General features: G+C 41.9%; 1 long non-coding RNA gene across 1 annotated transcript; it reads right to left on the minus strand.

The window, feature by feature from the left end:
• On the minus strand, positions 1 to 26,231 carry LOC125386160. Its single transcript, XR_007226055.1, has 2 exons — positions 25,802 to 26,231; positions 1 to 217 (listed from the first exon to the last, which is right to left on the minus strand). It is a non-coding gene; the product is annotated as an uncharacterized LOC125386160 (long non-coding RNA).
• Between the last annotated feature and the right edge of the window lie 1,156 nt (positions 26,232 to 27,387).

Here is a 27,387-nt window from a genome sequence, read left to right on the forward strand (position 1 = left end):
TTCAAGTTTGTGACATAGTGTTTTTTATTGCTCGGTGTGGACAGTGGCGCATAGACAGACCGTTCTGAAGAACAAACGTAATTACACGAAGATCAACGAAACCGCATCGACGCTTTCTGTCGTCATTTTTTGGATCCACGAGGTCAGTCGAACCGGCAAGCTGGACGCGGAGGTCGGAGGCGGCGGAAGCCGCAGGGGTATCAGCCCTCCAACACACCTAGGCAACATAAACGTGAGTTTCTATTTCAGCATTCACATATAGTCCTGTTCATAAGTATTGGGACACTTAAGCTAACCAAATATATACTTTACTATCTGAAATCTTTGAAGATTATTATAGATATTATCGATACTATTTGATATTATAGTAATCTGTTCAAACGTATTTATCAAAATACCAACTTTTTATCATCTATGTTTATCGCGTCTTTCCATCAGTAATTTAATCAATCTAAATACTCGAATTATCGATTCTCTTATCACGTTTATTATAGTGATTTTATAAATCAAATTCAGATGCTCGATATACTTAGAATTTCTTATTCGATTTAACTTGAATTTGAATATCCGTGGGATTTAGATCACAATATTGTGATGGCCAAGGAATATTTTATTCATCACTATCTCATGATAGTTACAAATTAGTGCTTGTAAATATAATTGCGTGTTTTAAATGATTATCTTGCACGAATATAAAAACCTGGCATTCTAATCTCTTCTCTAATAATCTGTATCAATTATAACGTCCTACACGATATCAGCAAGTGTCGTAATACTTATGAACGGGAATGTACATAATACATTTAATCTTTTTAAGCTGATATTTCTTGCATAAATTAGAATAAGTATGTCGAAATTTACAAATTGATTTTTTTTGGAATATATCGTATGGCTAAAAGATTATTGTGCCAAATTATTACTATGAACGTTAATATTAGTTCAGTCAGAAGATATACTCAAAAGATTATTACAATTTATTAGTTGCGTCCTAACATTTTTCGCTATTATGTAATCGTTTAAGACACGTGTACAGAGGTGGAATTGTTAAAACAAGCTTGCAATTACGGTGAACGTATTATAAAGCGGGTAACCTATCCGCGTAGGTACATCGATCATCCGTTTATCGACGATATTTACCCACGTACATATATTTTCTCTCGCTTTTACTTTAATCGCGCTTGTTATTCAAAATGATGTATAATAAATGACATTTGTACGTTCCTTTATCCCATTGTAATTCGTTAGACACTTTCTACATATGTATCGTGTCAATTCGTGACTTATGACAAATACAAGCTTGTAAAACCAAGAAAGAAAAGACGACGACGCGATGATTTAATGCCCTCATCGTTTAACGATTCAGCATAAAGGGTTATTTAATTACTTGATGACAGATAATTATCGAGAGGGAAATGCATACGATGACAATACCATGCAAAGGAATTATTTTCGTGTTTTCTTCCATTATTTATCCCTGTTAAAGCGTGAAACGTTACACTTTTGTTGGGACCAGGCACTCTCTCGAGATTTAATCGTTAGAGCGAAGATCGATATTGGCGGTATCGCCAAAGTTAATTCCACAGCTGCGGTTTGGTTGCACGAATTCGTCTGGAGAACCGCTAGACAATCCTGGCCGATATAGTAAACGTTACTATGTTGCTACACCCGTTTCACGCCCACCATACATCATGCGTTATACTCAGACCTACCTGTCGACGTATACGTTGCTTCAAAGGTGTTACACGTGTTCTTGATAAATTTCCATCGCAAGAGTTTCATGCAAGGTTATTTTCCCTGTAACGTCGCTTTTGTAAAATATAGCTTATTTGCAAATGTTATCATTGACTTAAATATAATGGCGATATAAAGTGGACGTGGATATCTACTGTTTTCTATATTTTAATAATTCATGACTAGGTACATAAACGAATTTTAGATATTTGAAGTAGAGTCGATTAGATACTAGCGCGACTAATTTAAAGGAAACCGGCTGGACTTTTACGCGAAGGAATAAATATATTCGAAGGGTTATGAAACTATCTGTAGATAGCGGAGAGTAGGCCATTCGGTCGAGTTGAAACGCGCGGCAGAGCAGACAGTCGTAGGGCAAGAAACACAGTGCCGGCACTTTGCTGACACACCTCCACACAAATCTAATTAATTTATATCCTGAGAGAGGCGCCACTAGGGATGCTAAGCCCGACAGGAAAAAGAGACGAGTAAAAGGAAAGGTACCCGTGGTATCGGCTCTCCCTTACGAGTTACAGGAATCAAAGATCTTACCTTTCTTACGGCCAAGAAATCCTTCTCTTAAATAATCTAGGCAATATATATCAACTTCTTTTATTTCGTGAATTAAAATTATGTTTATTCGTCGTATTCTTGTTTATTTAATCGCGAATGCTTAGCTTTTTCATTGTTGAGGTCGTATGTTACGAGGGGCGGAAAACTGTTAAGTTTTACAACTAGTAAGCTTATCATTACTATATAACCTTGTAATTAATACGTATTCGTTGTTGCAATTACATATCGGTAATTATTTAATAGAACATTGTGACGAATATAAAGCTTTGAGGTAATGTCATAATTATAGTTATATAGAACAAGCTGTAAATGTGTTGTAATGTTTTTAGTCGAAGCATCAATATGTCTTTTTTTTCTAACAAACGATAAATTATGATACTTACTTGAGAAACGCTAATATAAAGTGTGTTCTTATAATTGAGGGTTACGTTGCAAAAGACATAATAATTACATTCTTTCGGTTCTCCAATTGTTATGATAATAGGTAAAAGAAATACCTCAATGTAGCGCAATTGGCAAAGAAAACGATTTGTTAGATCCAGAAATATAATACCACGTATTTCTATACAAATAGGTGATGTCATAATTAAAACTATGACTAACGTTATGATTACATGTCAATGTTTTTGAAATTGTTTTTGAACCAACTATGCGTAAAACTCGTACAAGACGATTTTCTTTTTTAGACGGGCAAAGTTATTTTCTGTACAATTATTACAACACGTTGTAATTCTTATCGTAAAGGTTAATAACAGGGTCTAAATTTTACATTTTATGACACTTTAAAATTCCACGTTCCGCAAAAGAATTCATAGATTGTCGCTTTCAGAGATGGAAAAAAGGGAAGTATAATTATAATGTTGCACGACTAACGAGCTATCATTAATTGAGAGAACGAACGCGCAACTTTGAAGCATTTGACAACAACCGCATCGCTCTAAATAACTGTTGGTTACATTGTCAAGCTGGCAGGAATTATAGAATGGAACAGACGCGAAAAAGCACACGCCATAATACAGGACAGCGGGGTAATTAACCTGCCCCCCAGAAAATCTACACGCGTCGCGCACACGTACCACTCGAACCCTCATTAGCGGTTTACCCCGAGCGTCGCGTGAACTTTGCACCTGCAAATTGGCACCTCCCTGTTTTGCCGCGCGCGAAACGCCACCGGATCGCCACGATCCAACTGTGTGTGTATCCTCCATTTCGGCCTGCCCATTTCTCGAGTGACTAGCACGGTTGCCTACCGGCTAAAAAATCGGACTGTGGCACCAGATGCAGACGATCCACCTCGCGGATAACCACCGAGCAAATCGCCGCAGCTGTTACAGATTATGCAACACTGTCGAGAGAATAAAGACATCGAGTCCTCTTCTTTGACGGCGAAGACACGGGTAGTTTCGGTGGTCGTTATTGAAAAAACACGGTCTCCAAACGACGATCGAACACGATAACACCATAACGTTGAATTAGGGTCTTGCCGCCTAATCTGTTTACGTTGCATATTTAACACGGTTGCACGGAAATCAAAAATACGATTTATATTGCGGGAAATTTGTTATGGGAAAAGGTAATACACGGAGAATGTTATTACGACGTTACTTTTAATTCGAAAGAAACGAGAGGAAATGGTGAAAAGTTAATCAACCCCTCTACTCGTAATAGGATACGCGAGATTAATAATTTGCAGAGGGCTGATGAGCCTTCAAACATTTACGGCTCGGCAAGAGCACGTGGATGGAATAAAATAAGCGAATTATGCAGATGAGAATCCGATTCTGTCACTTTTGATTTACGGCCGCTTTGCTTCAAAGATACGCGAGGGACAGAGGAAAGGATCAGAAAAGAGATATCGCGGAGGAAGAAATTTCTCTACAGTAGGCAAATCCCTCCTCAACCACGAACTATTTGCGTTCCTCGGATAAGTGTACTATTAACTAACCTCGCGTTAATATCTACGTTTTCTACCTCATTATGATAATAGCGGGACCAGCGGCCCTCGAGGCCACGAAAAGGCATCACCGCGGCCTCCACGCCGCTTGTACCAAACGTGTACTTCACGTGTATTCCTCCTTTCATTACATATTGTACATGCACGAGTCTGAACATCGTTCGAAATATTTCTTATTCGAATATCTGATTGATAAATTGCAGAATTTATTCAACAAATTCTAATTACAAGGAATACGTTGCTCAGGACGATTAAGAAATTCGCAACACGAAGGAAAAGCAATCTGCCAGCTGTTTTCCATTTATCGTACCGCGGTGATAACCGAGTCGAATCGAGTAATCGAATCTTCGATCGAGTACCTTGTCGTTCTTCCCTAATTCCATAGATAGACGTCGATAAATCTATTCATTGAAGGATATTCAAAGCCGATACGAAAGCGTGGACGCGCGAAAGTAATTATCTTGCGAACGTTTTAACACACGAACATCCTTAAGAAGTAGCGATGTGATGAAGCTTTAATGTATCGGACGACGGAATATGGTTGACGTCGGATGCATTTGGATCGGAGTAACGTGTAAACAAGAGCACCTTCTAAAGCTTAGAACTTCTCGAGGTCACATCGAAACGTTTCGTGCCACGGGTTCGACTAATAATTTTCCGCGTATTTGGAACGGCGCGACTGTTCCACGGGAAGCGGATAACGCTACGCCGCGATTATTACACACGGTGCATGGAAACGAAAAGAGAGCGGTAAAAACGGCGCCTTCGTTGCCCCCGGCGAAGACTGGAAGCCGTTTCGTAATCGCGGCCTGGATCATTTTCTGCACGACTGCGCGGGAAATTAGATCACCTACCTCTCATCCCGGTAGCGAGAGATCTAGGCAGGTTTCATCGCACGATACAGGAAGAGCTTCTTCTTCTTCTTTGTCCTCCCATTTCTCCTCGTCTTTCACCTCTCATCGACAGCTTGTCGCTGATAATTTAGCTATTAGTCACGATTTTTCCCTACCTTCCTCACCGAGGATAAATCCCCCTTCGTGCTGATACGTTTTTGCGTTGTATCGCTTAATTTCTTATTCCTTTTTTCCCTATGCAACTCCTTTATCCTCTATGCGTTTCTCGACCGTTATACTTACTTGTTCCGTTATCGACGTTCATCGAGCAGCTTGTTGCTCCTCGTTGATGCCCCGGGATTATCGTGGCGCTTAACTGTTTCCCAACAATATTACAAAATGAAGATACATATAACGGAGCGGCTGCTAAACTTAGACAGGAGCCAAGTATAATATATTACAGTACCTGGCCATTGAATTAGGGCCGCATACAGAAATCCTATATTCCAACTGACATGTGTCATATACACACACCATGTTACAATGGCAAATGGTAATTGATCGTTTGAATTATTGTTAAGTACGTAGATAAGTATGTATTGTTCTGGAAATCTGCGGCGAAAGTTAAAAATGGTTTCGTTAGAATCGGATTTTTCGATAAGAAATTTCTTCAAATAGTTTCTACAGGTTTCTGCATTCCGAAGTATTCGATTTCTTCTCTATGTTTGCCGAATAAGTCTCGTAAAGATCATAACGAAAGAATAATATAAGAATAAGAAGAACGATAACGTGACAATACTATAATCGACGAATGAGACAAGAGGTGGACATCGCAGCTGTTATTCAAAATTTCCCAGGTAAATACTTTTCTACCAAATATCAAGTCACACGTATCAGTCGATTACGCAAAATCTCCGAAGGGATTAACCGCGAGTGTATCCTATGAAGGATTGAACAAAACGTCTCAAGCGTAGGAACTCGCCCTCTTCTCCCGTTCTTTCGTTCCCTTCTTCTTAACTTTCTCCCTCCGTTGGATCGTCCTCGTCCTCTTCTTCTCTGCTTCTCGGCTCTGACTTTGCTTTTGGCTTGGGCCGGGTGTAATCGGTTCCCCGAAGCCAGGGCTCATTATCGACCCGTCGGCCTAGCAATTACCTGCGAAGCCTCTTTCGACTTCGTGTGTGCCAGCCAGCACAGTTTCCGACTCTCCACGAGGCCTTCCGAGATCCTTCCAGGATCTTTCGAGCGTAGAACAGAGAGAAAGAGAGAGGTAAACCGTAGAAGAGAGAACGGAAAGCAGAGAATATCCAGAGATACGGCAGTCTGCTTCGATGTTGCTGCTGTTGTTGCTTCGCGAAACGGCCAACGTTACTATAATCTCGACAGAGATTACGACGATAAACGACCGATGATAATTACTGGACGTGCCAGTAGTGCGCGATAATTGTTGAGGCAGCCAAGTTCGCACCAGTTACGAGGAAGAATCCACGTTAAGCAACGTGGATCGGAGAATTTCCTTTTTTCCATAACGACGAAGCTTTTCTGACTTTATAATTGTCACGGGAATGATGATGTTTTCAGCGTCCGAATGAAAAGAATGTTAATCTTATTACTGAGCTTATTACTCAGTGCAATCTTTTATTCGCTTTAATAATTAAAATTGTATCGTAGAACCGTGTATTGAATTATTGCAAGAAACGAGTATATTTTTGTCGGTTACGTTTTGCCTGACCAGTTGACCGGTTGCTTCAACAAAGTAGCATATGCACACAGACACATATACATATCGCAAACAAGTAACGATAGTCATGGTAATTACGGGAAGACCTAATTTTACAATTTTATCGTGACGGCAAAAACATACTTCATCTATTTACCCATTTTCTTTTTCTCAACCGCTCTCGCATGGTACTAGAAGTATTGGAGTGCGAGAGTGTAGTTTTTTGTCGCATACAACACCTCGAGTTTCTTGCTTAGCCTATAGTCAATTGGAATTCAATGTAACATCGGGGAATAATTTTTAAAAGTATCGCGGAACCTGTTCGCGTCTGTCGATTCGATCCATCGTGTTCCCACGACTAGGAGCAGAAAGGAAATTACCGGTGGAGACCGATAGACGAGAGGAAAAACAAGTACACACAAAATATAATCGTTAGGTGATTATGACGCACATGTCGCACAATTGTATTCGTGGAGGAAACAGGAAAATCAGGATAGTGCAAACTGTCGTGAAACGCGATATCTGATTACAGTCCCTTATTAGCTAGGTTTCATAAAAATCGCAATCCACGCACATTGCTCTTTTCTTTCGCTTTCGCCGACTCATGTAATCGCCGAATGACACAAAGACGAATTTACGGAATTTTCTTGAAAGACGCGCATCTGCGAACGAGCCAGCTCGAAAATTGGCCGAGTTCGCGAACGCGGCGAGTCCAGTTCGTGGAAAAGCGTTAAGTGTATCTCGTGAGACCGCGACCTTAACGAAGAGGACGGGCCACGACAAGAAGCAATTTCGCAGATGGTGGCCCGTCAGTAGCACGGTCGCTTTGCCCCAGCGAAAGTAAGTATTTATGTACAAACGTTCAATTGTTACGTCAGGTTTGACGAACAAGGAAAGTTTTTGGAAATCGTCGTTAAACAACGGGAAAATAAAATAGTGATCGAACGTAACACTCATCCCTGAAATGTCGTGGCCGTTTCTTATTAAGAAACCAGCTACCAAGTTGCATCGAAATTAGAAGATCAACAAAAATGCATTTACATTCATTTTTCGCATTACTCTTCTTTAATTGGAATTGAATCGAGAAATCGTATCTTTCACGGGAAAAAATTTTCTAAGGAATAGAGTTCCATTGAAAATGGAGTAAAAAATCTCAACAGGGTTGCTTTTGGCGCCTGATAATACAAACCCGCGGTTCATCGACTCCCGTGTAAGGGGATCGGTGTAAAATAAATAAAATCGACGAACGATCGCGCCACCATATCAATTTGTGTCATCGGACTCTGCAATGTTCCATGAATTATCGATCGTCTGCTTCCTTCGCGAACGGTATTAAACCGATGAGACTGAAAAGCATGTCGATCATTTTCCAACAACGAACCCATGGTGGAAAGATTATCCTCTTCCCGTCGTTAATGCGGTTTTACGTTGAATCCGACCAACAACCGATAGACGATCTTTCGACGAGCGTGCGTAGATGGAAGAAGTAGAAAGTTATTCGGACCAGAGAGTGGAAGAGTCGAAAGAAATACGGTTCGACAGGTTCTGTTTTCTCGACGATGTTATGCAATTTTACGACCGACATTCCTTTTTACGAGCGGTAGACTCTCCGTACGCGTTTGCATCCGCGACAACTTGGCCATTTCGCCTGCTCGAATTAATTAACGCAACGGCCACGTGCAAATTAGCGACGCTACTGTTCGAAATCGAGCAAAGTCTCTGTGCAGAGCGGTGGAAAGTAATTAGGTGTCATTACCGCATCCCGGTAACGGGTATACGGCCTGGAGAGAGTCTGGATTCAGAGTTTTGTGAAGTGATTATTTTTATTGTCATTTCCGGCTGGTTTCTTGGAAATCTCGGAAACGGCACGTAAGCTCGTACATACACGAGAACCGTGAGCTTCTTCGCCATCTCTGACCTCTTTCTCTTTTTTTTCCACCGCTTCTTCTTCTCATTCTTCTCTCGTTTATCTCGATTTTCCATTCACTTTGAAGCGATCCACTCGAAACGTAATTAGCTTAACCCGCTCGAGGTCCATTTAGTCTAATCTTTTTCATCGATAATGGCGATAGTTACGCAACAATTCGACATAATTACGTCCGATTCAATTAATGACGCATTACCCATCGGTGGTGGTTAAGTATCGCGACTCATACCGCGGACACGACAGCCGGTAATTTTCGCGCAGTACATCAACATCTGCCAGTTTTTAATATCGTTCGGCACAGTATATCATCGTTTTGTTTAAGCCGTGTTCTCTTGGTACTTGGCTTAACGCTCGCGGTACGCCCGAAGCACCGTAAGAAAAGTGGCAGTACGCGTAACCGCAATAAAACTCGCATTACGCTCCGCGTAATACGTGCATAAAGTATTCGCGTGTGCAGTAACGCGTATAAAATGCTGAAGTTGTTCGCGTTCTCCGGGGCAACCTCGTTCCCGGCACGGACGTAATAGATTTATTTCGGAGAAACTGGCGTCCGCGTCCCCGTTGCGTCGATGGCTATCGTTCTTTCTTGCCCCGATAAAATTAAGAACGGCTAAAATTCGAAATTGCGGAGCTAGCGTGTCGAAGGTAATTTACCGCTTTCTATTCGATCCAATTTGTCGGTACAAATGGCAGTGATACGACTTCCGTAATCGCTTGGAGAACACCGCACACGCGTAAAACGTGGGTGTGGAAGGCGCCAGCAGCTCTTGCTACAGCTGGATCGTGTTTCTGGCGTGGCGATACCGGTATCCCTTCATTCCTGAGTAATCGTCAGGCCCAAGGCACGCTATCCGCCATTTTCTAAATACGTTGGCCGAATATCGAATGTACGGGAATCGTGGGTCTGTCGAAACCTCGTGTTTCCTTTAAAATACGTGCCACCTTTTCCAAGATTGCCCTTTCCTTTCTAGACCTCGGTTAGTATTTTAATAATATATCTAATCAAAAGTCGCGAATACTTATAAATCTATACCTAAATAAATGATAAATACTCGAACATTTAGATACGTAATAAGCAGCATTTTGGAAAATAAGGGTATGTGGCAACACTTATCGCAGCCACTGTATAGTTTATTTTCGCCGCAGCCAAACAGTCGTTTATTATTAGCTTGATGTCTCGTTACGAAGATGCATTCCGGGAAGACTTGCAACCGTCGGGTTGCAGCCTTTGGATTTCTGGAATTCAGAGGTTGTCGCTCCGAGCTAATTGGTTAACGCAATGAATTTATTGAACAAAGCGGCGACGTAGCATATCTTCAACCGAGTCTGACATCCCCTTTCCGGAAACGGGAGAGATTAGCGCCTCGAACGTCTTCCGCGTAATCGCGCTGGCTAACGCAAAACAAAGACGATCTTAGCCTCTTAACGATCTCGTACAACAACCCAGTTGAAATTACGGGAAACGGCCAGGGAGAGAAAATCAGAAAGTCGTCTGGCAGATATTATCACGGATCGTGAGCTCGTCAGCGATTATCCGTCTCTTAAGAAAGGATCACTTGGCGAAACCAGCGTTAAAACGTCTCTACTCGGTCGATCGAAGAGGCTCGAGCGGACTTGCCGAGCTTTCTCATAACCAAAGGATTCGTTGCTTCAGGTGGACGTAATAACGAGGATAGGCTGATGCAGGACAGTTCGCCGGCCAGAGCATACGTGCATCAGTTAGGAAAGCTTAATCACCGTCGAGGGATCTCAAATAGCACTGACTACGTTTTAATTACTCGCCGCATCGCGGGGAATGTAGAATGACATCAAGATGCCCGGGGTGACGAGGAGTACGAGAGAAAGGGAGGGCGCGAAGGAGCGTTGACCGCATGTAAAAAGAGCTTCGCCAGTTTTTCAGTCCGCCCCTCTCTTAATCACGACCCAATGCAAATACGAACGACGCAGCGCTCGCGGCGCCGATAACAGCGCAGATAACAACACTGGATAACCAGGTGATCGCTCTTTCGAACGTTCTAACTTTATTAGCTAGAATTGATTGTCGAGTGCGTGTCGCGAACTTTGTACCCACCTTCGTAACCGGCAAAAACACATGGAGTTGTTAGCGTGTTTCCGGAGATTTCATAGTACGGCAACAAGTGTCCCTATCGCGTTATTTGACCAAGAATTTCAGCGTTTGAGCAACTCGTCGAACGAGGGATCTTTCGTGATCACCGTGTTCTTCTTTAGTTCCTTTTCTTTTCCTTTCTTTTTACAGAAAGAAACCTTCTTCCGTCTAGCTAAACTTAGCTCGCGAGGAATAATTCACCTAAACGTGAGCACCGTTTAAACATTCGCCAACACGAAATTCGTCGCTCTGTCTAAAAAATCTACCTGATCGCGTGTTCATCTATCGCGAGGACCTTGAAACGATTCAAATTAAACCGACGGAGAGGTCTAAATCCTTTCGTGTGACTTTTTCAATCCGTTCATGTTCGCTGGCTATTTCCTTCTTCCACGAAACTCGTACAAGTCGGAAATTATCCCACGATTATCCACCGACCTATCACGGATCGTTTAAAAATTCTTTTGACAAATTTCTTCGGCCATGGCGAAACCTATTTTCTCAGAAAAAAGATAAGTTTCCCATTAATTCGAGACAAAACGTGTTTGATTAATTATCAGGCATCGGCTGTACAGACCGCTTTCACGCGAACCATCTCAAAAGGCCACCTCTCTTGGGCATTCGTAGCGTTTCCTAAAAGCGAGCGTTAGGATCGTTACTTCGCAGCCCGCACGACTAGCTTCGGAAGAGAAGTTCCCACGTAGTCCACGTCCGAACCTTCGCCGTTCCAGAGATCGTCGGCATGAAAACGGGGATAATTGTGGCTTCGTAAATACCGCTACTTAATACCCAGCGTGCTGCTCGTACACGCGTACATAGATTGTACAGCTAGTTGTAGCGCGCATATTAGCTCCTCCGTTGGTTCGTGGCAACGTCAGTCCGTTTAGAAATCGTTCCTCTCTTCGCGCAACATGTAGAAAACGAGGTAATTGTACGCGGCAGTTGTGTACGTTGTAGATATCCACTTCCGCCGCAGATCTGGCTCGGTGCAATTTCACGCCATTGCAGTCACCGATTTCCTTACTAAATCTTTGTTTCCTATTTCGATAAGCTTGCTTAATAAAAAGCTTCCGATATGCAGCTCGTCATCAGGTGCCGAGCGTTTATGCAAATTTCTATTTTTCCCGGAGAATCGAAGAAATGGAATCCAAACGTAGAATATGAGATGCGTTAAATATTATATAACTTTGGGTAATAACTTTACGTATTTTTTAAATGAAACAATGATCCGTTTCATTCATTAAATATCATAAAAGACGTTATACTTAGAATATTTCATATACATTTATGATTCGCTCGTATCTTGTGCACTTTGCATACCTAAATCTGTCACGAATGCATTAACAGGCTGTATCGGATTACATCGCAGTCTATTTATAAATGAAGGCAGACTTCACTTGTATAAGTGATTTTTTTATCAAATAAATATGCGATAAATCGAAGTGACTTTACGTTATTGTTTTAGTATATGGTAGGTCTGAACTGGAATCATTAACGTAATCCGTCTAATAATCTTTTAAGTCTATCTCATTTTTTCCAAGTAAATATAGTATTTATCTTAATTACTTATAAGAGTTATAAACATAATGGAGTGGTATTTGATAGAAACAATGTGAATGTCGAACCTATTATTTCCAATCATTTGTCATTCTTTTTGTTCGCAAACACACAGGAAGTGTCAACTGGTTATATTGAATCAATTGTAAAATCGGATAAAAAGGACTGTTGATTGCAGTCATTACGCAAATTGACCTGACGATTCATGGCCGAACTGATTTCTCGACGCTACGCACGTTCCTGTAAGATCGATCGGTCGTGTATCGAGCTTTGTGCCGTTCGCGCGACACGTACGCACGATGATTATAATCGCGCTCGTCAGATCGATCACGATACCGAATGCACCAGGATCGTCGTATCCTACATTGAAATCGAAATCGTTGGAGAAGGCTTGGCCTAATCGGAGTCGCGAATGTGTTAAATTCACGTAGAGTTTTCGAAGACCTGCCCGCTGCGGTATAAGTAAAAAATGTACGACTGTATTTTAATTGGAAATGTCATATGGATCTATGGAGCTTAATTGTGGTTAATTATACCGCAAATTACAACACGCGTAATTAAGAATAATGAGATCTTATTTCGTCTTATTTGCCCGAGGAAACAGGTTTGCAAACACGGGCACTTCGGACAAGCGAAAAAGAAAAAAAGGAACGTTAAATATTTTAATGTATGCCTCTGTTTGCTTGCAGTAAAAATGTTGCACTTTCTGTATTTTGACTATCTTTCGCTGATAATAATTCATTTTTGCAATCGGTTTACCCTTCAGAAATACATCCACGTGTGTTCAATATGAATACGTCTGCTCATTGTTGAGCAATTCAAATGTAACTTCGTCGAATAATTAGCTAGTAAATTTAAACATTTTAAGATAATAAACGAATACAATTGCGATAACCGAAGCACGCGAACGCAACAATGTTCGTAGACTCGTGCATGTCATTGACAACAGTTGAAGCACAGTGGATCAAACGAGTATTTGTACAACCAGGTTCTAGCTACTTTCAAGAAAAATATCTAACAGTACAGACCTACGGCGAGTGATTCTCCAAGCGCGAACAAAAATATCGAAAGGATTCAACTAGAAACTGATCGAGTCTATGCGAGGAAGACTAGAAACCATTATACAAGTTAAGAGGATGCAGACCAAATATTAATTGCAATGGGGTAATCAAAACTATCAATGGAAACAGTTATTTATTCGAAAAAAGACTAGGAGTATATATACTTTTTTCACCCACTGTACTTTGCAGCGGAGATATGCGTAATTTGTTTGCCCGATAATTTATGTGCCGGCGCTTGTTTTACGTAAAAACTGAACATGCAAATGATGCGAGATAGAAGTTCCGTCTGGGGAAACGCTTATTTATTATTCTAATATTCTATGTATTATAATATATTATATATATAAGATAGATATATATATTATAGAGAGAGGGAAGGAAATGCGATCAGTTTAATTACACAATTGCAGGGTTAATCGACCTAGCTCTGGAGATTAATCGCTCGGAAACTTGTTCGTCCGTACAGTAACAGTTTAGAAATAACGAAAAGAATATATATTAGAATTAGGAAGTTTCGTAGCTAGTATCAGCCTACGATCTCTCGGTGAAAACTTAATTGAGAATGCTCGTCTCAAAATGTTTCACGATAAGCCGAACCATAATTAATTGTCGATTTCTGCGGAGAGCCGTAGCTTTATCGCCACTGAGAACTGGTTTACGCAGTCATTTTTTTTCGACCAACGAATATATACTTGGAGAAACGGGAATGCGAACGAACGGTCACTCTTCGCGGCGAACCACATGAGATTACCTTGTTCTTGATTAATGTAATCTCTGTTTGCTCGCTTCAATTCGATCGAATGTGAGAACAAAACGCGTCTCGAGGAAATCGACCGTTCCTCTACATTCATCGGTTCGCTAGGTCCGTTTTATCAAGCTCGGCTGGAAATCGAGTAAGCGGAAAAGAACGCAGAAATAAGGAAAACAGGGATGTCGAATCCCTTTCGAGACGTTTAGCTGGCAGGCTTCCGCGTAACACAGCTACCAACGAATCGTGACTCTTTGCGAGGAGCCGACAGAAAATAACGTTATTATATGTCTTAAAGTCTCGTATACACATAGACCAGCGAAAACTTAAATTCAGCACGCGATCCACGGATTTCTTACCATGGCGCCACGACCTTGAGTCATGGCGCCAAAGACGCTTAGGGAGGTATGGCCTCTCAACGTTGGAAATACTTATTTTTATTGCTTGTTCGTTTCCTTTTCTTTTCTATTTTATCCGTCTTTTTTACCTTTACACAATCATCGTTTTATAGTAAATAGAACACCAGTTTTTAGCTAGATTTTTTTATCGATGGATTATATAAAAGATCTCTGCGTGCAGGAACACACAGGAAAGACGAGCACGTTAGCGGATGTTGTTCGGAGTTAACAGGAAAGGAAACAGAACTTTGAAGCAAAGCTCGTGTGATCTTTTAACCGTGTCTTTTTTTTCTCTTTTTTGAGGTTAACAAGTAAATAGGGTATTTACCGGTGTTCGTAATTACCTACGACTACCTCATCGTTACTTTCAAACGCTTAGGGCTGTAAAAACTTTGTACGACGTGTAATTTAATTTTCCGTCAATTTGTCTTTGACATGGATCGAATGATTGAGATAAATGACGAAGGATCGGAAAGTAAATATTGCGACACGTAAAAAGATAGATGCCAGCGTAACTAATGTGTAGCATCATTAATCTTGACGATTATGTCTTGAACTCCTGAACTTCGGTATGTGTATGAGGCTGTACAATAGCTTCAAGATTCACGCGTAACAATCAAAAGACACGCGTCTTAAAAATCGTGTATTATCTCATAATAATGATCCCACGATGATAGAGAATCATAGACAATGTGGAGATGAAAAACTGAAAATCAAAATTGAGATGAAAGAAAGCTTGAATGAAGAAGTTGTTTAAAATTAACAGGAAATTAAAATTATAATAACTCAATGAAAAAGATGGTTGTTGAATTAATTCCACGTAAATCTGCGACACTATACTATTATTTTCTTTATATATAGGGCTTGATGTTTGGATAATCGCTTCAATATCGTAATTACGATCGCAACTTGTTATTAGCTTGATATAACTAGCCTGGATCAGAATTGCAAAACGTTTTCGAATAATTATATCTACTCATTGTAGAGTGTTTATCTTCCTATTCCTCCGGCGGCGGATACAATTATTTGTTAATGTGCCATGATAACGATGTTAAGCGTGTTAACGTCCCCGAAATTGCCATGGTCATTGGCTAAGGGAACAGTTCTCATTTGCAATGATAAATTGGCCGATCGAAGTTCGCGTTTACTTGGAAGCAGTTCACACACGAGATTTTTCAAACGAGATTGCTTCGGTTGTGTAACCGAACATTTCCAAAAAAAGTTACATAAAACTCCGGTTTTATCTGGTCTCCGTAGTCTGATCGATTCGACGTACCGCTTGTAGAATAAAATACGAGGGCGATAAATGTTCGGTTAATGAAATTCATGAGGATAAAGTGGACTGCCGTGGCGGAGCTGCTGTACATCACTTAAGGATTCAAGTGCATTTTCATTTTTTTTTTCTTTTCGCCAATTCGATCGCGTGCTCCCCTCTGGAATAAGCGTGTTCGCTCGCCACCGTGAAAAGGGACATTTATTACGTCGTTTCTGCACTTTTGCTCTTCCTACGATTTCTCTTCGGCTAGTTACAGCCAGACGACGGTTTTCTACTTCTATGACCCACTATTTTCCTTCGCTCCTTCCTTTCTAACGTGTACAACGATCTTAAAATAGGGTGCACCAGAAAGAGGACGGTTGGGTCTCATGGTCGGATCTCGAGATACGGGTAAACTCGACGATTGGAAAGCAACGCTGGAAAACGATAATATAAAACGGTTATCCGACGTCGCGTGAAAGACTTGCGAATTACAGAAACACTGCGTCAGCATCCGAGCGCACGATTTTCCAGAACGTCCGCATCGATTCCTGCGGTCACGTCGCTCACAGTTCTCTCCAACCATTCCCGTTTTCAACCCTCCTTCTCTCCACCCCACGGAATCGAGTCCTCCTTCGTTGCCAGCTCTTCCTCTCTCACATCCACCCTCGAATCCCGCGGCATTTACCGACAGTGCCACTCAGGGAAACCAAGATGGTTACCGCGTCAGCACTTCAACGTCGTTTCATCCCTCGTTCGTCGTTGTACCTCCATTCTCGGTATACCAGGGGTGACACGGTATGTGCTTTAACATCCAGTGGTTTCGTCGACATTATTCTTTCGAAGATTGGATTAAAAATAATAAAAACGTATGATCTGGAAACAATGTTAACTCTACTAGGGTCCTCGAATTTTTGTATTTCAATCTTCCTCTGATTTTATAGCAGCAAACACTAAGGGTATCTTAACCTTTGATATAAAATTGAAACGACGAATCGTGTTTCGTAAGTTATCCGAACGGAAGATACTTTTTAACGTTAGGAAAATATAATTAGGCGGGAAATGTTTAAAAGAATGTAGCAGTTTTAGTTCGTGGTCTAACAATTGAGTCTCAATTAGCACCTTCGTTCACGATTATGGCCTCTAATTACGCGTTCGTCCGTTCTTTCAGCAGCTCGTTCTTCTTATAATTGTAATTAAATATCCAGAAAATGTTCGAGTTCCGTTCGGTTGCCGCGATAAAAGGCAAGAATTCTATAAAAAAAAAATTGTAATCGTTCGTAATCGCGGACTTGCACGCCTCGGCGTGGGGCGAGCCTACGATTTTCCATCGTTCGCCGATCCTTCGTCGATGATTCGAAGGAGAGAGAGAAGGAGAGAGGAAGGAAAGGCGCGGAAGAAACGTTTAGACTAACTCTTCGTCGAACGAACGGATAATAATCCGTGTGCCATGTACATTCTCCGTTACTGCTGCATCCACGCTACAGCCAATTAATCCGGCAATCACGAGCGGTTCTCCGCTCCACTCCACCTGCTTTATTTGCCATTAAGAAGGAACGTATACCACGCAGGCCGCGCCATTGCGTCCAACGCGAAGGAAGGGAAGAACGATGAAGAAGATGGAGGGTAAGCAGGTCGATTCTCGATCCGACTGATTCGATGTGGGCGTCGACTTTGCGAATGCGTTCCGACGACGTACGAGCGCACGATATTGCTGGAAATTCGGTAACGTTCTCGTATTCCACCATCGTGATAGCAGCAATGATACGACTAGCGTTCAAGTACGTCTCTTTCCCTTTTATTTTCTCAAGATTTTCCGCTCGTATAGAATATTGGCTTCGTTTGCGTTCTTATTTTCTTCGTTCTTCCCATACTCGTTCTTCCTTCCTTTTCTCTGCTTCTCTTTCTTGTTGTTCGAGTCTTCTGCGTCTTATCCACGTCCGTTTTGCGAGCCTTCCACCTTGGTGGCCGACTCGGTGCGCACACAGATGTATCGTACCGTAATATGAAGTACGAGTCGAACGTGTTCTCGAGACTCGTCCCATCCCTTCTTTTTGCCTTTGATTTTCTCTTCGTAAAATCTTGTACCTCCGAGGATTGGCTTGCTTAAGAGAACAGAGAGATGGTATTAAAAGGCTCGCATTCGCATCGGTATTCTGCGATTTCCTGTTAAGCTGATTAACCAAAGGCATCAATCATTCGACTCTTACACAGCTGGTAATTAATTTTAAAGAACGTAAAATATTTTCGAGAGTCTCGCCTTCCTGTGAAATTTAATTCTTGTACGTTCTTCAGGTCACTTGCGACGATCTTTAGAATAAGAATAGCATTCGTCTGTCGTAGAATTTCTTATGATTCAAGAAAATATTGAAAGTTTCTTTGCAAGTATCGACCATTACGATAGAACTTTGATTTTCTCCACTTTCGATATAACGAATAACAGATCTTACGTAAGCTAAGACAAAGAGTCAAATTGGGAATCGAAAGGAAGTCGGACAAAGAATTGAGCCTCCAGCGAGGCACAAAGTCGTGACATTTTTTTCGTGCAAGGTGCATCTTCCGCATGTGTCGATGCAACGTGACTCCGGCTCGTGCTCGCCAACGAGGGGAATAGCAGTTCCCTCTCTCGAACTATAAACTCCGTCACTATTTTGATTCCCAGCATTTGGCATGATCGTACGCGCGTCCGTGGTCCCCTCATGCAATATTGATGACCCGCCGCGGATCAAATGCCCCATGATAGCCCCCACCTACCATCTCCCTAACCGGTATCCTGATTGCGAAGCGGGTCAGAGCCACTGATTTTCAATGGATGGGAGCCGAATTTAAACTATGATTATACCCCCCGCGTCGTCTAAGTACGGGCCTCGAGGTCGGCCTAATGAAGCTTCTCCGAATTAGCGCTGCGTAAATTGCGCACACTTTTCAACAGGCTTAGATAACGACACGTGCCGCTATCACGAAATTAGCTACACATGAAAGTCGCGATAATTATCGTTAGTTAGGTAACTCGTAATTATTCCATATACTGTGATCCGATATATACTGACACGAATTTTTCATTCTTTGCTTATAAGTATGTGCATTTGTAAAGTGACTTTTCTTGGATTCGGCACGACCAAAATGAACTCTTTCAAGCTATTGGAAATTTATCGTGACACGTTCTGCTTCGAGGTAAAGACAAAGAATTATTGGATATTTCCGCTACCAACTGAAAGTCACTCTTTTCTAACCTGGTTTAAGGAGGGAAAAATTTCCAAACCTTTGCCCCGCGTTATCAAGCGTGCCGGTGTCTGCGTGTTTCCGCGTTTTGGACTTTCTTTGTAAATAGCTCGCGGTGCGCAGCACGCATTTCGAAAAGGCAGAGCCCGTCTCAGATCGAAAATGAGGTTGGTTTTGATATCGCTGTCGATAAGACGGAGAGGCAAAGGAAAAGGCAGTATCTCGCGGTTAATATGGCGCTCCAAATTTTGTCGTATTTGACTTTAACGCTATGGAAACGCTTCAAGTACTATGCGAATACGATTAAAATGATAGTTAAAAGACGCAGTTATATTTTCTAGTTAGCTGAAATCTACTTATTATTTTATTCGCACTATATAAATCTGTTATAAATTCTCTAAAAGATACAACGAGCCAGTGTTCTAATATTCTATGGTCGGTAGTGCGTGAACGTCTTAAAACATACTTCATACGACTTTCACAATAACCCGATAGTTGGGTCCGTTTCTCGCGAAACACACCTCTTATCGACGAAAATCTCTTATTATAGGAGACTCGATAGCCGAACGAGATTCTCAATTTTCACTTTAGCGTGGCCAGGTTTAAATGCTGTTTAATTACCTGTCACAAGCACGTAGCTCGAATGAAAAATATACACGAGCAAAATTAATACGGCAATTAATCTTGCCCGTGTCAGACGCGAAAATTATGATCGCTTTATGTAGCGCTATGTCCGGCTGACAAGAACCCGCCGTAATGTCAGGGTTACTACATTTTTCCGCAAATGGAAAAAGAAACGAGCCACGGATTTAGCTCAGTCTTCGGGATGAGATAAGTTTTTTGCAAAGATACGCTATGTACGATATGAACCAGCAACGAGAAACGGGACACTCATCCTTACCGTAATATTCCGACGTCACTTCCAGAGGGTGTCCCTTTAATAATTTATTAGCAAGCCTGGTAACGGAACAGGGAGTCCCTGATTGTGTCGTGTCGTCTGTCCCCGGCATTGTCGGGCCAACTCGCCGCGGGTGGTCCTTGACACGATCCCGGTACTTGGATGCTGTAGCTGTTATTAATACCTGAACTGCCGATCAATTATTTATGATACGATCGTTGTCAAATTACTTCTTCCGATGACTTGCCAAAAATTTCTTTCTTCTTTTGTTCCATGTTTAACGTTAGAAGAGTCCTTTAGTATTAAAGAACTCATATGCTCATATAAATGCGTTGCTCATAGTTAGTCGGAATTAAAATGATACCACGAGGATCAATAAGTACACGAACATCACAAGAGGAACACGTAATAAATATATTTTTCTCTACTTTGTCACTTCAATGTCACTGTTTATAATTAAACAGAATTTTAATATCACATATTTGCATATGTCTGGGAATTCCAAAAATTGCAATGAAACAACCTGTTAAGAATGTCTTTTAAAAATGATTTATAAGTTGAAGGAGTTTTATGAAAGGCAAAGGTAAGAAATATTTTAACGTACGCATAGTTCTAATAAATCAAGTATGTAGAGAACCTTGGCGACGTGAAATGGCTCGATAACGTATTTACTGAATGTTAAAGATACTTTTCTATGGATTTAATTTAAAGCTTGCTCGTCTAGAAAAGATAAGGAGAATGTGATTTTGCAACGTTTTTCAACCATGGCCTTCTTATGTAAATCATATTTCTGTTTCAATGCAAGTGAATATCATCAATCATCGATATTACTAAAGACATTTCCATGTTTGTATTAGCTACGACAGTAGAAAATTATCGGATATTTTTACTAACACGATAATTCTAGCGATAAAAGGCGTATTTCGAAATCGTGAACGCTGTACACGAGAATTACTTGAAGTTTCTTTAATGTACACCGGACATAGGTGAAATATTATCAGTTCGCAGGAACGATCATTGTATAGTAGATTCCAATTGCATCATCGATTATTAATGTCGCAGGAGACGCATTAATTATTTCCGCCCGTATCTCTCGAGTCGATCGCACACACGAACGTTCATTATTCGAAGCTATCAATTACGTGTATCCGTAAAAAAATGTTGCTATTAATCGGCCAACGATTCGGCCGTTAGTTATCCGGCGGTGTTTCCTCTTTTAAAATGTTAGACGACTCGATACACATACCTCTACGCGATATCTCTTTCACGCGATTTTCGCGGCCTACGCGATCGAATTTTTCTCGTCCATACATCGTGTACATCGATTTGCGTTACTATCTCGATAAATCATTTCCACGGACGTTTATCTAAATATTAATTAAATGGTCGTTGGCCACGGCCAGATATTTAAATAAAGCGGAATGTTTTCGCAAACGTTCGCGCTTATCGATTGATAGGGACGATGGCGCATAGACGTGTTACGATAAGGATCCTGGCTAAGGATAAGAAAGACGAAGATCTTCGGTCGTAAATCGAGTTTCGTCGTGCAAGTGGCGCGCCTCCCATCGTCGTTCGCGATCGGGCCGCGTGCGAATTAATCCACCGACGGGCCGTACGTGTTCCACGGCGAAAACGTGTGTGCGTGAGTGATACATGCGTATTTCGGGCCGCGTATATAATAACAGGTTGCCAGTACGGGGCCCTCTCCTAACCCCTCGCGGCCTCTCAACCAGTGATGTATGCGCTAATTGTGAGGCCCTTCGCTCCGGCTCGAACTCTTCCCCACTGTGTTTCTCTTCTTTTCTTCTTTTCTTCCCCACTACGCGATTCCTCAAGAAGGTTAATATCGGCTCCGATTCAATTTGAGAGCAGGAAAAGACGCGCGGTGGACTGCTCGATCGCGTGGCTGTCGTTGGTGCGCGAGTGATCGATTCCATCTTGCAGATGAAGATCGTTCGTTGGCCGGTTGTATCTTTTCGATGTCGTCCACGTTGAACGCTCGTTGCGTAAATTTATTTCCAAGGGGACGTCAGATAAGACGGGTACTCGTTCTTCCTTTCGCCCAAAGGGTTTCGACATCTGCCAGCGCCAGCTACATTGGCAGAATGTATCGGCCGGCCCGAAGCAGGCAATTAAGTAATTAAACAAATCTGTCGAAGGCGTTATGAATGAGTGGACGCACGCCCGTGAGCGTCTTTGTAGGTTGAAAAGGTAGAAACATCGCGTACCATGGCGTACGATATTTTTATCCAACGACTCTCTGTTACGTCTTTGTATACAGCTGCCAAGCAACTAGCGGCGAGTATATATTCGTTCGATGGGAAAGGCAGGATTTTTGTCAAGCTGCAGCTGTAATTCAGTGGAGGTGACAGACAAACTACGCGGCCATAAAACACGAAAGCGAATCTCGGGTAGAAAAAAAGGAATCAAAAACTAGGCTCTGTTTTACGACGCGTGTCGCACTCGCCATGTCAATTTCGTTGGCGCGCAATCAAGCGCAGACCAAGCATTAACATTGCTCTCACTCCCAAGTTTAATCAAACGCTAACCAGCGGAGATTTAATCTACCACAGACTCCCCCGGGTTTTCCCTACCCACAAAGCGTTTCCTCGTTCACCACGATCCTGAAAGCCTCGCGGCGTCATTGGTATCGTCGTTCCTCGTACATTCTCTCTCTCTCTTTCTCTCTTCTCTCTCCTCGCCTGTTCGATTCGTCGACGTAGGTAATATAATCACAACACTCGGGGTGGCCTCGTTATTTATAGGCACTCTATTTGCGCCAATGGAGCTCGAATTTGGCGACGATATTGACTCCGGTTGCGATTAAGGGACGAGTCGTAAGCACTCGATCCCTAATCTACTCTTTCAGTCTCTCTCTTTCTCTGCCACCCTAATGTATCCCCAGGGGATGTTAAACGTCGCTTTTCTTAACGTTTGGTTTAGGAGCGAAACAAAGTCACCGGTTTGTCGATCGGTGGTTACAGGGTCGAGGAAACCTCGCGTTAATTGATCGGTCTCAAATGGGATTTCCGTTTCGCGGATCGTGATAAGGGACTATCAAACAATTTGCGGGATAGATAAGGCCAGCGTCAGCGAAACGAGCGGTCGAATAAATGCACGAGAAAGTTTGAAGCGAGGAGTATCGAGGATGAAAGAAAATTAACGGTGATACGATCGACACGAAGAGCAAAGTTCGCTTCCTTTCGTTTGTACGGCCCACAAAAGTTTCGCGACCCACGTATCGCCAACTTTACACGCCCACGTAATACCCCGTGTCAACGGCGACCAGGTTGCCGCAAGGAAAAAAAATGCATGCGTCACGTGTGACTTCCGGCCGCGATCAACAATTGCAGTTTGCAGATAATACGTTACGAGACTTTGTCCTCGAGTAAAAATGACTAAGCTCGAACACTGACAGTTCTAGCTACTTGTAGTTGCGACAAGCGGTGAAAAGTATCGTGGACAAGGAGACATATTGCGTATGTTTCGAAACGGGCCTTTGCTTTAATGTTCCAAACTTTGTAGTTACTTTATCCGACTATCCTACGGAAATATTTATTCAACCCCTTAATTTTCACGTTCGTGACACATAAAAATAATACGCAGAAACGATCAATCTGCGAAGAGTCATGATATTCGTATATTCGTTACTTGTTTGCGCCGAGACGTATGAAAAGCACGCGGAACAAACGCGAGTCCATTTTTGCTGATCTTTCGACGTTCTCTTAATCGATGTCTAAGAAATAAACGATATTAATCTGAAATAGTCGAAGAGAAAAAATAACCTGATAATTCTGAAAATAGGTGCAAAAATCCATTTGATAGTTTCATAGAAAACAAATAATATACAATAATAAATTTTTCTCGATACGTACAAAATATTTAATCCTCGAAGGGATAAAGACTACGCGAAGGATGAAGCTCGATAGCCGAACATCGTGCAATCATATTCGAGATATCGTTTTTCGTTGCAACAACATTGCCGCAACAATTTTGGAATCGAAGCGCACGCGGTTCTAGCGTCATGCGATTTCCATCGGGAATCACAAATTTACAATCTGCCCGATAGCCATACGATCGTCGCAACATCGTTGATGACACGTTGCTGCGTTTCCTCGACGCTCGGAATATCGTGCAACATGCGTTTATGTGCAATAAAACTGGCCAACTGCAGACACCGCGCATCGAGCTGTCATCGCAAAACGAATGCATTTATTTTTTATATTCGACCTATTCTGAAACGACCGAAATAATTTCGTATTCCGCAAGAGAAAAATTGTCGAAACGTGTACGTGGCTTTTGAAACATTCCGGGCCGTGTCGAACACGAGGGCAACCTGGGTGGTGGTTGTGGTAGGTTTTCGTTGAAAAAATTTCTCGAGTTCCTCAGAGCGGTAGATCGGTATCTCTGTCAAGATAATTACCAAAGGTTGCGGTGGCGGTACGAGGATCCGACCAAAGATACAAATTTTGGCGCGTGGACTTCTCGTTCTTCCACAGGTTTCCAACCCCGGTATTGTATTTGGGGTGGAAGTGGGATAAAAGGGTGCCGCCTTGCTTCGACATACACCTGCGAATGTTCCTCAGAGTCGAACTAAACCTAACAAGCCTGCTAATCGATCTGAAGAATAAAAATATTTCATTTGCTATTAATAATACTACGTTGCTGAACTAACACGATGAAAAGAACAATTTCAAGTGGTTCATTCCCACTTTCACACATTTCACAGTTCGCGGTAAGATCTTTTTGTACAAATGAGATCCTGTGTTCATAAAACACTTACTCTTTGTCCGAACTTAGAAGTGAACGTATCGCGAGTAGATTTTACCAGTTTGACCGCGACAAAGTCAAGGCGAGATACAACTGGGATGCATCAAATGACGGGTTGATAAAAAGAAAAGTTTGTCTGAATACAAAGGGTTAAGTTTCAGCATTGACGAACATTTCGTAAGCAACGAAGGGAATAATATATTCCGTGTTGAACTCTGTGTCTAATTGACACTTTGTTCTTGGAAGCGTATGGTAATACATGCACATTTAAATCCTGAATCGTATTTAGGCCTGAAGTAGGCTAAAAAGTCTGTAGTTTAGTTCGTCATACACCTGCTAGTATTTCTCAGACTCGAACCAAGTTGTCATAGTAGTCGACTTCCAGGGTATATCGAGTCTCATTTGGTATTCCACGCTGCACGATAGTGTAGCCACTAAAGGATACGGCTAGTACGCGAATATAGAACGATTAACAGAAACTGGCAAAGTTATCCACGAGAAAATGGAAGATTTACTTTCGCTATGTTTTACTCTTCGCTGAATCGTACCGGCGATATTTTCCACGACTACGATCGTAGCGTCTTCCGAGAAACGAGTTAACCGAGCATATCGCAGTGTCCGAGTATTTTTACAAGCGAGAGCACTAATTTGCATTTTAATCGCTAGCAACGAGCAGAGGCGATGCGAAAATGTTACCTGTCACCTTGCAGAGAAATTTTAATAGAGCGCGTGGTACAGGATCGATATTATCGCCGGCGGTCTCCTCTCGATTGAGACATCGTCGATGATCTCGATCCAGCGTCCGATCGATTTGTAGCGATGGGACAGTTTCATTTCTCGTCGACGCAACAGTACCAATAGGAGCCCTGCCCAAGAAGGTGGAGCTCCACTTGGCGCGAACTTGCCAATTACGCAATTAAATTGTCATATATCCAGCTCGTTGGCGTCATTACAGTGCGAGCGAACTCGGTCGAATCAATCGTACACCGCCGAACATATTACGCAATTACTAGAATTCAATGTGTTTGAAATTCGAGGGACAAATGTACTTACATTTCTCTTGTCAGCTTTACAATTTTGTCCGCTGTACGATTATCTACAACGATTGCACGCACCATGTATCATCGAAATTGGCATCGGACACTTTGAGAATGTATCTGGTCGGACGGTGCTGGGGCACGAGAGGAAAAAATCCCAGGCGATTGGTTGTTGGAGCGAGAGTCGCGTTGCTTGGGAATTAAAGGCTTAATTCCAGTAATCTTCGTGTCAGACTGGCTTCTGATCCAGGCCGGATGGCCCGAAGAGTACCGATGCTGGATACCCGCGGAGTCCGACGGTGCTTAGCTAGCCAGTAGGTGCACACACCGAATAATAATACACGAGTCGGAGAGAAATAAGGGGCGAAGGAGCCATACCGACCGAGTAGGGCAAAAGAGGAGGGCAAAGAAGGAGGAGGTAGAGAAGGAGGAGGAGGAGGAGGAGGAGGAGGAGGAGAGATTCGATAATTACTACCGGGAGTCGTGGAGGCGGCCATGGAATCCTCCTCCCGCAACGAGCGCAAACGCGCAATTATTCCCCATCGCCATCCGACGGGATCTCTGATTCCGAGTTTCCTGCCCCGGTATAACGTGCACGCGCGTACGGATAAGGAGCTCCCTGTATTTGATCTTACGTAGCACTCGTTTTCCGCCTTCGCTCGCTCACTCGATCGGCCGAAGATAAATCTCGATACGATTGCGAGATATTCCATCGTTTCAGCACGCTGGAATAAGCTACGTTTAGACGAGGCAGGTAGATTTTGATATCTTTAAATCGAACCTTGAACTTTGCATAGAATAAATGCTGTTTGTTGTACATTATGGGGCGTTGTTAGTCTTTAATATAATAACGAAGGAGCGAGAGAATATTGTGTACTTTAAGAAATATCGCATCGTTTTATCGCGGTAGGGTGAGATATGGTAATTTAACCAGTTAGCTGTTACGACCACTTTGAAAATTTTGAATAGCGCGTACCTGTCGCAGAAAAGCAAGCAACGAGTATACTCGTTAAATACAGAGTATGTGCGGCTGTTATAAAATACAATTAAATTGTAGCGAAGTGACAGTTTAGTTTTTTCATTTTATTACTGACAGCTTATAACACAAAATATTTCCTTTTCTTCGTGACGAGTATAGTCGTCGAAACAGCTAACTGGTTAAGTTAGCTGAACTTCGATATACTTGGTTGAAATATCCTGTCTAGCACTTTTTTCCATCAACTCTGTGTATTCTTTTTATCTTTTAAATAATGATATAATATTAAACTGTTACAAAATAATAAGCAAATATCTTAAATTGAACGACGATATTCTGACACTCTTTTGCTTGCCTGTGAAAGAAAAAACATGGACAAGAGTCATATTTCTTAGGAATCCTTCAAGTACAAGGGAAATTGCTTGAATTATTTTTAAATTATTTCAAATATCCTACTGACACAAATAACATTATCTTAGCCTATCCTTCTATGGCTCAATCGAGTTTTAATCGCCTTCCACCGTTAGGTCGGGTAATTTCCAATCGCATCCTTTAAATACTCGGATAAATTTCACTGCCAATGAAAAAGGAAAATTTCTCCCATGGCATATCTTTACGGCCTAGCG

The sequence above is a fragment of the Bombus terrestris genome, chromosome 13, assembly GCF_910591885.1.
Source record: "Bombus terrestris chromosome 13, iyBomTerr1.2, whole genome shotgun sequence".
Taxonomy (NCBI): Eukaryota; Metazoa; Arthropoda; class Insecta; order Hymenoptera; family Apidae; genus Bombus; species Bombus terrestris.